This window comes from Odocoileus virginianus, chromosome 19 (assembly GCF_023699985.2).
Source record: "Odocoileus virginianus isolate 20LAN1187 ecotype Illinois chromosome 19, Ovbor_1.2, whole genome shotgun sequence".
In the NCBI taxonomy this organism is placed as follows: Eukaryota; Metazoa; Chordata; class Mammalia; order Artiodactyla; family Cervidae; genus Odocoileus; species Odocoileus virginianus.
The window spans coordinates 8,746,565-8,758,494 of NC_069692.1; the positions used below are offsets into that span (position 1 = coordinate 8,746,565).

At 38.5% G+C, this 11,930-nt stretch overlaps 1 non-coding gene across 1 annotated transcript; it reads right to left on the minus strand.

Annotated features, from left to right (window-relative positions):
• Positions 1-1,037: 1,037 nt before the first annotated feature.
• Positions 1,038-1,110, minus strand: TRNAC-ACA (transfer RNA cysteine (anticodon ACA)). The gene has a single exon. It is a non-coding gene; the product is annotated as a tRNA-Cys (tRNA).
• Between the last annotated feature and the right edge of the window lie 10,820 nt (positions 1,111-11,930).

The window sequence follows — 11,930 nt, forward strand, 5'->3', positions numbered from 1 at the left end:
TTTGGCTGACAGAGAGCTTTTTCTTAGATTCAGAAAAGTGTCAGTAATGTCATTTTCTTGTTCACTGGCTCTTAGAGATCAGCAGTATTTTCATCATGAAATTTCTTTGCAAAATCTTTTCAACAAGTGGGAAGCTGTTGAAGAGCGCAGGGAGCTCAGCTCTGTGATCTGTGATGACCTACAGGAAGGGAATGGGGGTGGGAGGGAGGCTCAAGAGAGGGGATATATGTATACTTACAGCTGATTCCCATTGTTGTATAGCAGACACAAATGCAACATTGTAAAGGAATTATACTCCAATTAAAAACTAAATTAAAAAGGAATCTTTCAGAAATAGAAACTAGTCTACTGCAGACAGCCAATGAAAATATAACATTCAATACAAAAGAAAAATCTTTTCAAAACGGGTATCCATTTTATGAGCACGAGTTAACTAGAGCACATAGCACATACTTTCATTTCCCTGACTTCTTGGATTCCCTCAAGGGAAGGACTAAGCGCAGGTCATTTTCTGGGGAGCTGACCCTCGGAAGCATGATGCAGAGTATGGTAATGATGCCGCTCTGGGCTCAACCCCAATAGTGACCTTCGGAGAAGCCAGGTGAGATATACCTCAGAATCCTGGGCCTGGATGCAGCGTGGCTGCGGCACTTAAGACACCAGCTTCCAGTCCCCGAGGGTTGATGGATGTCCATGGCGGCTTTCCATCCCCGTGACTTCTGAGTGGCAGAAGTCAATCTTTGGCAGAGCAAACTCCTGTGGTGCTGGAGAACCGGGAGGAAGAAGAGAGACGGTGGTGGTGCTAGAGGTGGGAAGCTTTTAGCTTGCTGCCAACTGGGCCTGAGGTGAACTCAGGTGGGTCTGGCAGGTATGGGGCGTGGTATCTACAGTATCTGCTGCACCTGGTGAAAGTGAAGTCGCTCAGTCATGTCCTACTCTCTGTGATCCCATGGACTGTAGCCCACCAGGCTCCTCCGTCCATGGGATTCCCCAGGCAAGAATATTGGAGTGGGTTGCCATTTCCTTCTCCAGGAGATCTTCCCGACCCAGGGATTGAACCTGGGTCTCCTGCATTGTAGGCAGATGCTTTACCATCTGAGCCACCAGGAAAATCCGAATCCTAACCTTCTCCACCTGGTGAAGAAGGTTAGGATTAAGGTCTGGATTAGGACACTCTGATAAACTGAAAGGATTAAGACACTCTGATGAAGCAAAGAAAGAAAGGAGGGCACCTGCATCTATTTCTTCCTTTCTTTCCTCAGGATGTATTCAGTACCATATTTTGGCAATCCATGTATTAAACATTAGCAGTAAAGTATAATTTCTTTAACATTTTGGGGCTTCCCAGGTGGTGTCAGTGGTAAAGGACCCACCTGCACTGCAGGAGGCATAAAGAGACGCAGGTTTGATCCCTGGATTGGGAAGATTCCCTGAAGGAGGGCATGGCAACCCACTCTAGTATTCCTGCCTGGAGAGTCCCGCGGACAGAAGAGCCTGGCAGGCTGCAGTCCATGGGGTCGCAGAGAGCTGGACATGACTGAAGCGACTTAGCACACATACAATATTTTCTTCCCACATTTAGAAGATCATCTTGGATATCTCTTGGGAGCTTGCTAGGTGTTGCAGGCTCCAGCAGCCTTTGTGCTTTCAATGCAAAACTGTGGGTTTCTGCATACTCTCCAAGGACAAGTGTTAGAATATTCTGGAGACCTCTGGAGGGCGCTGAAACATCAAGGAGCCCTCTTACAAGAAGTATTGCAGGGAGCTGCTGACTATTCAAGAAAACGAACTAGAGGAAGATGATGATACCTTATTTCCATATGCGTTGATCTATAGGACATGTTTCAATATTATGTCATTGATGTATATATAATCACGGTGAAACTAAAATTTTCCCTAAACACACTTTTGGCATTGTCACAATTCTATACTTGAATTTAAGAGAAATTAATTGAATAATCTGACATTCTGATAACATTGATTAGGTAACTCCTAAACGCTAAATCTCTGTAAAAAGTGGTATGAGTTATAAAAAGGTGAAAGTCAGTCTCTTACAATACAGTAGAAGGAGTGAGCATTGCATATAAGCAACCATAAAGCAGGGTGGAAAGTGATAAAATCCATAAAAAAAATACCATGGGTTGTGAAAATTCTAAGATAGAAAAATTATTTCTGCACCAAGCAATTTATTATTTCTTATGGTAATATTACTAGCTAAGCTTAGCCCAAATGTCCTGGAAATTTCATTAAACGTGGCCTACTTGCTGGCCCCACTTGCCAGCCTGCTAGTTGAAGTTTAATAATAAGCAGACTTGGGCTTAGAAAAGACAGACAGGTCCCAGATAGGCCTTTAACTTAGTGATAACTGCACGGGTCTCTAAAAATGCTCTCAAGAGGAAAAGAAAAGCCCTTCTTTAATTCCTAGTTATAAAAAAGTCTAACATCATGTGGTCTGCTTTTAAGCCACAAACTTTTAGGTATACAAAAGGAACACTGGAAACAAAAATTGTGCACTATCTGTATTGACAAAGCTATTGTTGAGTTTTCTTGAGCATGAAAACATTTTTCTCAACAAAGATTTTATCATAAAATAGAACTGTTAGGTGTCTTTTTTCTTAACCAAAAGTCAATTTTTAATGAAATTATGCAATTGAAAGAGTCTTTAACAGATATTTTAATAGAAAACCAAGTTCAGCAAAACTATTGAGAATTAAAGTAAATATTTCATGCTCAAATAAGTAGGAACTCTGTACTTTTCATATCAGGTACAACTTGTGATCACTAAGTATATCTTTTCATTCTGTCCAAAGACTGGAAAAAAAAAAGTTATAATGAATTGCCTGTGATAATATCTATTCTTTGCATTGTCCACATAGAGCATGTATTAGATAGCTCTTTGAAAACACATTTCAGTCACAATCTCCAAATTAGTATTTACATATAAATATACATGGTTATGGGAGAAACTCCTGGCTCAGATGGTAAGGAGTCCACCTGCAATGCAGGAAGACCTGGGTTCAATCCTTGGGTCAGGAAGATCCGCTAGAGAAGGGGATGGCAACCCACTCCAGTATTCCTGTCTGGAGAATTCCATGGACAGAGGAGCCTGGTGGGCTATAGTCCATGGAGTCAGAAAGAGTCGGACACGACTGAGCGACTTACACTTTTACTTTCATGCATAGTTATATTTTATTTAATTATATATAATTACAATTTTATATATTTTCTTTATGTGAACCTGATAAATGACTTCCCTGGTGGTGCAGTGGATAAGAATCCTCCTGCCAACGCAGAGGATTCAGGTTCGATCCCTGGTTTGGGCAGATCCCACATGCCGCAAAGCAGCTAAGTTCAGGGTACCACATATACGGAGTCTGTTCCCTAGAGCCTGTAAGCTACAGCTACTGAAGCCTGCATGCCTAGAGCCTGTGCTCTGCTTCAAGAGGAGCATTGCAAAGAGAAGCCTGCACTCTGCAGGGAGGAATAGCCACCCCCACTCACTGCAACGAGAGAAAGCTCATGCAAAGCAATGAAGACCCAGCACAGCAAAAAATAAGTAAATAAACAAAATTATTAAAAAAAAAACTCCTCCTAACACCCAAATATGGAAGTATCAAGCTAAATTCCCATGATATACATTCATGGGAAGTCTATTACTAATTTTTAACATTTTTTTCCCCATGGAGTACTTTTTTTCCTTTAGGAAAAAGAGTAAGAGAAAGATCAGTTTGCATGAAAAGTGATGTTATATAATCTCTAAAGCTTTTTCTGAAAATTAAAAAAAAATTATTCTAAAATTCCTGTTAGGAAGCCATCAGATTGATCATTTAGGTACTTGATTAGGTACTTGATCATTTACGTACTACCCTAAGATTAAAGTAGATGATTGAAAAATAAAGTAGATGATTGAAAACCTATAATTAGTTTGTAATTTATCCATCCATCCATCCAGTCCTTCAATAAGTGCTTTCCTTGACACTGAAGATACAAAGAAGGAAGGAATGTAGTCTGATGTTAAAGTGAACCATGTAAACAAATAATTATCATGCATGAGGAGTCATGACTTGCATGGGTATTGCAGAGGATGGGTCAGTACACGCTATTTGAGGCCAGCATGTTTCAAGAAGAAGCTGATGTTAAGCCAAGTATGAGAGAATAAATTTGAGTTTACCAGGCAGGCAGAGAAAACGTATGTGTAGAAAGTCCTCTGAGCAGAGTGCTGAATGCTCAGAAAATAGAAAGAGAAAAAATATGACAGGTTTAGGGAACCATAAACTGAATGGTATTGCAGGAGAATGGAACACAAGGAGTCGTTTCAGGCAAGTGGTGTGAGAGGCTGTCAGTATTATACTAAAGGTCCATTATCTTACTCTGGAGGTAAGCAGCTACCATTAGGGCACTGAGCAGGGAGTGAACTGCTCAGAATTCTACCTTTAAAAGACCTCACCTGTGATGGTGTGAAGGGCGAGTTAGAAAACAGACAGACTGGAAATACTGGGTTTTGTACATGTATTTCTACTCTCTCTATGGAATGTCTTCGGTCCTTCCAGATCCACCCATATTCACATCGAGTTCTTTAATCTGTGAGACTGGAAGTTTAACACTTCCACAAATTTCTCCCAGGACTCTCTTATTTATGGTCGTTATTACGTCCGAAACTTACTTGTCCAATGGTGTTTCTTTCTAATTAAAACATTTTGCTATTATTTTAACAGTTTTGAGATATAATTTACATACTAAATAATTAATCTATTTAAAATACAAAATTAATTTTTCTGGGATACTCACAGAGTTATGAAGCCATCACCAAAATCAAATCAATTTTAGAACATTTCCATCACTTCCCCAACGGAATCCATATCCATTAGCAGACACTCCCTATTTCCCCCACTACCAGTTCCAGCCTTGGGCAACCACTCATCTACTTTCTGTCTCTATAGATTTGCCTACACTTGATATTTCATAAAAATGGGATCATACAATATGTGACCCCTTCTGACTGCCTTTTTTACATAGCAAGATATTTATGATTCACTCACGTTATAGTATGTATTAGTATTTCATTATTATTGTCAAATAATATATCACTTATTGACATTTTTATTGTCAAATAATGTACCATGAAAATATTGGCATTATTATAAAGAAATATTTCACTTCTCGCACTACTACAATATTTGTTTATAATTTGTTGTTGTTACAGATTTGGGAACAATGTCCAAACATTGTTCAAAGTGTGAAAACACTTTTTGGCTAGTATGCCTAATGCTGCTATGAACATTTACAAGTTTTCATGGGGACATATGTATTCCTTTCTCTTGGATATTTACCTAGGGGTGCAATTGCTGAGTCACATGATAACCTTTTACTTAACAACTTAAGGAGCTGTCAAACTGTTTTCCACAGCAGCTGCACCATTTAATGTTCCCACCAGCAGTGTCCAAGGACTCCAGTTTTCTCTAAATCCTCACCAACACTTGTCATTACTTGTCTTTCTGATAATAGTCATCCTAGTGGGCTTGAAGCATTATCTCACTGTGGTTTTATTTTGCATTTTCCTAGTAGCCAGTGATATTGAGCCTCTTCTCAAGGTCTTATTGGCTATCTGTATATCTTCTTTGGAGGGATGTCAATTCAGATATTTTGACCATTTAAAATGCAGGTTTGTCTTTTCGTTGCTGAGTTGTAAGAGTTCCTCGCATATTCTGGATATAAATCTGTTATTAGATATATGACTTATATGTTTTTTCCCATTCTCCAATACTTTGGCCACCTGATACAAAGGGCTGACTCATTTGAAAAGACCCTGATGCTGGGAAAGATTGAGGGCAGGAGGAGAAGGGGATAACACAGGATGAAATGGTTAGATGGCATCACCAACTCAATGGACACGAGTTTGGGTAAACTCCGGGAGTTGGTGATGGACAGGGAGGCCTGGCGTGCTGCGATTCATGGGGTCGAAAAGAGTTGGACACGACTGAGTGACTAAACTGAGCTGAACTGTCAATGTTTGCAAAAATCTCAAATGAGAATTTAACAGGGACTGTTTTGAATGTGCAGATCAATCTGTAGATTTCTATCCTCTTATTTGGATCTCCTTAAGTTATTTCAGTGATGCTTTGTAGATTTGCCCACTGGCTTTATTGAGATATAATTGAGGTAAAAAATTATATATATTTAAAGTATATGATGTGATGATCGTATATGTATGTCATGAAATCTCTACCACAATCAAGTTAATGAACACATCCATCAACTCACATAATTACTTTTTTTGTGTGTGCTCTATAAGATCTATTCACATACTCACCATGCTGTGATCCTCATAATGTATTCATCTTATAACAGTAAGTTTGTACCCTTTGAATAGCATCTCATTTCCACCACTCTCAGACCCTGGCAACCAACATTCTACTCTCTGGGTCTATGACACAAAAACTGTTTTATTCCATATATAAGCAATACCATGTAGTATTTGCCTTTTTCTGTCTCGCTTATTTCACTTAGCATATGCTCTCCCAGGTTTATCTATGTTGTCACAAATGGCAGAATGTCCTTTTATTTAATGGCAAATAATAGTCCCTTGTGTACATATACCACATTCTATTTACTTATATGCTGATGAACAGTTAGACTGTTCACATCTTGGCCACTTGTGAATAATGCTGCAATGATCACAGGAGTGCAGAAATCTCTTTGAGATACTGATTTCATTGTCTTCAACTATATACGAAAAAGCAGAATAGTGGGATCGTTTTAATTTTTAATTTTAATTTTTTTAATTTTTTACTTTTAATATTTTTAAGGGACCTCCACATTGTTTTCCATAATGGCTCCACCAATTCTCATTCCCACCTAACAATGTACGAGGATTTCCTCCTGCACGGTTGGTGGGAATGTGACTTGATGCAACCACTTTGGAGAATAGTATGGAGGTTCCTTAAAAATATAATCCCTAATCATATGATCCTGCAATCTCAATCCTGGGCATATATCTAAAGAAAACTCTTCCTTGAAAAGACACAAGCACCCCAATATTCAATGCAGCACTATTTGCAATGGCCAAGATGTGGAAGCAACCCATGTCCATCAGCAGATAAATGGATAAAAATGATGTGGTATATATACAACAGAATATTACTCAGCCATAAAAAATAATGAAATAATGCTATCTGCCACAACATGGATGGACCTAGAGATTGCCATACCAAGTAAAGTCACACAGAGAAAGACAGGTATCATATACCACTTATAGGTGGAATCAAAAACAATGATACAAATGAACTTTTTTTCAAAATAGAAGCAGACTAACAGTTATAGAAAACAAACTTGGGCTTACCAAAGGGGAAAGGTGCAGGGGGAAGATAAATTAAGAATATGGGGTTAACAATACATACTACTAAATATAAGGTAAACAAACAGCAAGGACCTACTATATAGCACAGGGAACTATATTCAATACCTCATAATCTATAATGGAAAAGAATCTGAAAAAAGAGTATGTGTGTATGTATGTATGCATATATATAACTGAATCACTTTACTGTGCACTTAACACAACATTGCAAATCAACAACACTTCAATAAAAAAGAAATGTTACCTTCTTTTCTATTTTTGGAAAAATTAATGAAAAATTAGAATTCTTATTTAAGTGTTTGGTATAAATTACCTGTGATGTTGCCTGGTCACTGGCTTCCCCTTGTGAAAAGTTTTTTGATTATTAATCAAGTCTCTTTACATGTTAGAAGTCTATTCAGATTTTCTATTTCTTTTTGAGGCAGTTTTAGTAACGTGTTTTTCTAGAAAATTTTCCATTCATTTAAATTACCACTTTTATTGGTACACTCTTATTCATAGCATTCTTTCATAATTCTTTTTATTTTTGTAAGGCTGATGATAGTGTGCTTTCTTTCAATTCTGATTTTAGTAATTGCAGTCTTTTTAAAGTTTTATCAATTTTTTTGACCTTGAAGAACTTACTTTAGCTTTTGTTGATTTTCTTTATTATTTTATCCATTTCATTTATTTCCGTTCTAATTATTATTATTACTCCCTTATCCTTGCTTTGGGTTTAATTTGATCCTCTTTTTCCAAGTATCTTTTAAAAAGATATTTATTTTTATTTACTTGGCTGTGCCAGGTCTTAGTTGTGGCATGTGGGAACTAATTCTCTGACCAGGGATCAAACCCAGGCTCCCTGCATTGGGAGAACAATGTCTTAGCCACTGGGCCACTGCAGAAGTCCTCCCAGTATCTTAAGTGAAATGTTTAATCATTGTTTGAGATTGTTTCCTTTTATCCCCCCATGCCGGTGTTTGCTGTTCAGTTGCTAAGTTGTATCTGACTCTTTGTGAACCCATGGACTGCAGCATGCCAGGCTTCCCTGTCCTTCGCAATCTCCTGGAGTTTGATCAAACTCATGTCCATCAAGTCAGTGATGCCACCCAACCATCTCATCCTCTGTTGTCCCCTTCTCCTCCTGCCCTCAATCTTTCCTAGCATCAGGGTCTTTTCCAGTGAATCTGCTCTTCATATCAGGTGACCAACGTATTGGAACTTCAGCTTAGTCATCAGTCCTTCCAATGAATGTGCAAGGTTGATTTCCTTCAGGATTGACTGGTGGGATCTCCTTGTAGTCCAAGGGAGTCTCAAGAGTCTTCTCCAACACCACAGTTCAAAAGCATAAGTTCTTCAGTGCTCAGCCTTCTTTATGGTCCAACTCTCATCCATACATGACTACTGGAAGAACCATAGCTTTGACTATACAGACTTTGTTAAAGTGATGTCTCTGCTTTCTAATATGCTGCCTAGGTTTGTCATAGCTTTTCTTCAAGGAGCAAGTGTCTTTTAATTTCATGGCTGCAGTTACCATCTACAGTAATTTTGGAGCCCAAGAAAATAAAATCTGTCACTGTTTCCATTGTTTCTCCATCTATTTGCCATGAAGTAATGTGACTTTATTTTTCTGGGCTCCAAAATCACTGCAGATGGTGATTGCGGCCATGAAATTAAAAGACGCTTACTCCTTGGAAGGAAAGTTATGACCAACCTAGATAGCATATTAAAAAGCAGAGACATTACTTTGTCAACAAAGGTCTGTCTAGTCAAGCCTATGGTTTTTCCAGTGGTCATGTATGGATGTGAGAGTTGGACTATACAGAAAACTGAGCACTGGAGAATTGATGCTTTTGAACTGTGGTGTTGGAGAAGACTCTTGAGAGTCCCTTGGACTGTAAGGAGATCCAACCAGTCCATCCTAAAGGGGATCAGTCCTGGGTGTTCATTGGAAGGACTGATGTTGAAGCTGAAACTACAATACTTTGGCCACCTGATGCGAAGAGCTGGTTCATTGGAAAAGACCCTGATGCTGGGAAAGATTGAAGGCAGGAGGAGAAGGGGACGACAGAGGATGAGATGGTTAGATGGCATCACCGACTCAATGGACATGGGTTTGGGTGGAGTCCGGGAGTTGGTGATGGACAGGGAGGCCTGGAGTGCTGCAGTTCATGGGGTCACAAAGAGTCAGACACGACTGAGGTGACTGAACTGAACTGAACTGAATGTGATCACAAGTAGGTGTTTACAGCTATAAATCTCTCCCTAAGAATTTCTTAGCTTCCCTGGTAACTCAGGTGGTAAAGTATCCACCTGCAATGCAGACGTGGGTTCAACCCCTGAGCTGGGAAGATACCTGGAGAAGGGAATGGCAACCCACTCCAGTATTCTTGCCTGGAGAATTCCACAGACAGGGGAACCTGGTGGGCTACAGCCCATGGGGTCGCAAAGAGTTTGACAGAACTGAGTGACTAACACACATGCATATGAGAACTGCTTAAATTACATCTCGTACATTTTAGTATATTATATTTTCATTTTCACTCATTCATCCTAAAATATTTTCTAATTTTCCTTTTGACTTCCTCTTTGACCCATTGGTTATTTAGTAGTGTACTGGTTAAATTCCTCATTATTTGTGAATATCCCAAATTTCTTTGTTATTAATTTCTAATCTCCACTTTGATCAGAGAAATACTTTCTATAATTTCAATCCCTTTAAATTTATTGAGGATTTTTTTTATAGCCTAGCATATAGTCTACCCTGAGCATATACTCAGACAAATGTGTATCCTGATGTTGTTGGGTGGAATTTTCTATAGATGTCCATCAGACTGTTTTGCATATAATGTTCAAGATTTCCATTTACTTTGTTGATAGTCTGCTTTGATGTTCTATCCATTATGGGGGAAGGTAGTGAACTCATGAACTGTTTTTGCCAAATTGTCTATTTTTCCTTACATTTCTGTTTGTTTTTATTTCATGTATTTCAGAGCTCTGATGTTGTGGGCATATAGGTCTATAGTTATTACAACATTCTGATAGTTTGACTCTTTCATTATAAATTGCCCACTTTATCTCTAGTATCATCTTCTTTTCATTTTAAAGTCTATTATATTTCATATTATTGTAGTCATTCTAGCTTTCCTTGGTTGATGTTTGCATGATTTTATCTTTCTCCATTCTTTTACTTTCAATCTACTTGTATCTTTGAACCTAAGAAGCTTCTTCTGTAGACAGTAAATAGTTGGATCATGTTTCCTATCCAATTTGACAATTTCTGCCTATTGATTGGATTATTTAACCCATTTGAATTTAATATTATTATTGATATAGCTGGATTTATGTCTGTCATTCAAATTTTTATTTTCTACTGGCTAATGTAATGACTGTCTAATGTCCATCTAGTCAAGGCTATGGTTTTTCCAGTAGTCATGTATGGATGTGAGAGTTGGACTATAAAGAAAGTTGAGCACTGAAGAATTGATGCTTTTGAACTGTGGTGTTGGAGAAGACTCTTCAGAGTCCCTTGGACTGCAAGGAGATCCAACCAGTCCATCCTAAAGGAAATTAGTCCTGAATATTCATTGGAAGGACTGATGTTGAAGCTGAAATTCCAATACTTTGGCCACCTGATGCGAAGAACTAACTCGTTGGAAAAGACCCTGATGCTGGGAAAGACTGAAGGCGGGAGGAGAAAGGGACAACAGAGGATGAGATGGTTGGATGGCATCACCGACTCAATGGACATGGGTTTGGGTGGAGTCCGGGAGTTGGTGATGGACAGGGAGGCCTGGCGTGCTATAGTCCATGGGGTTGCTAAGAGTTGGACAGACTGAGCAAGTGAACTGAACTGAACTGAACTAATGTCTTTTTGCTTCTGTTCCCCCTACTGCTCTATTTTGAATTAAGTGAATATTTTCTAGAGTAGTACTTTAATTACTGTGATTACTTTTTCACTATTTTAAAACTTATTTTGTTAGTGATTGCTCTAGGAGTTACTATGTACGTATTATCAGAATCTATTTCAGATTTAAACGAACTTAACTATAATGTGATATAGAAACATTACTTCCACGCAGTGTCATTCTCTCTTTCCCCTTTCCCACTATCATTGTTATACATGTCACATGTGTATATGCTATTAATCTACCAATAGTACTATCTTATATAATTTTATATGTACTAAACAGGCTGAGAAAAGATGGGAACAAGTTTATATAGAGAGTTTGTTAGAGTAACCTTTCTGTTTACTGATTTTGGTTCCCTATGTGTGTTCTTGCCTGGAGAATCCCAGGGACGGGAAAGCCTGATGGGCTGCCGTCTATAGGGTCGCACAGAGTCGGACACGACTGATGCGACTTAGCAGCAGCAGCATGTATGTTCTAAGGATTCAAGTTACCATCAGGGGTCATTTCCTTAGCGCAACACAGCTTTGGCCTCATCTACCTTCTTGGTGTTGTTATTGCTAAATATATTACATTTCTATATGTTCTGGTCCAACAGTACAATTACAAGCAAAATATACAATTGTGTTTTAAATTAGTTAAGGAATAAGAAGACATATTCATTTATACCATCTTATAACTAGAAT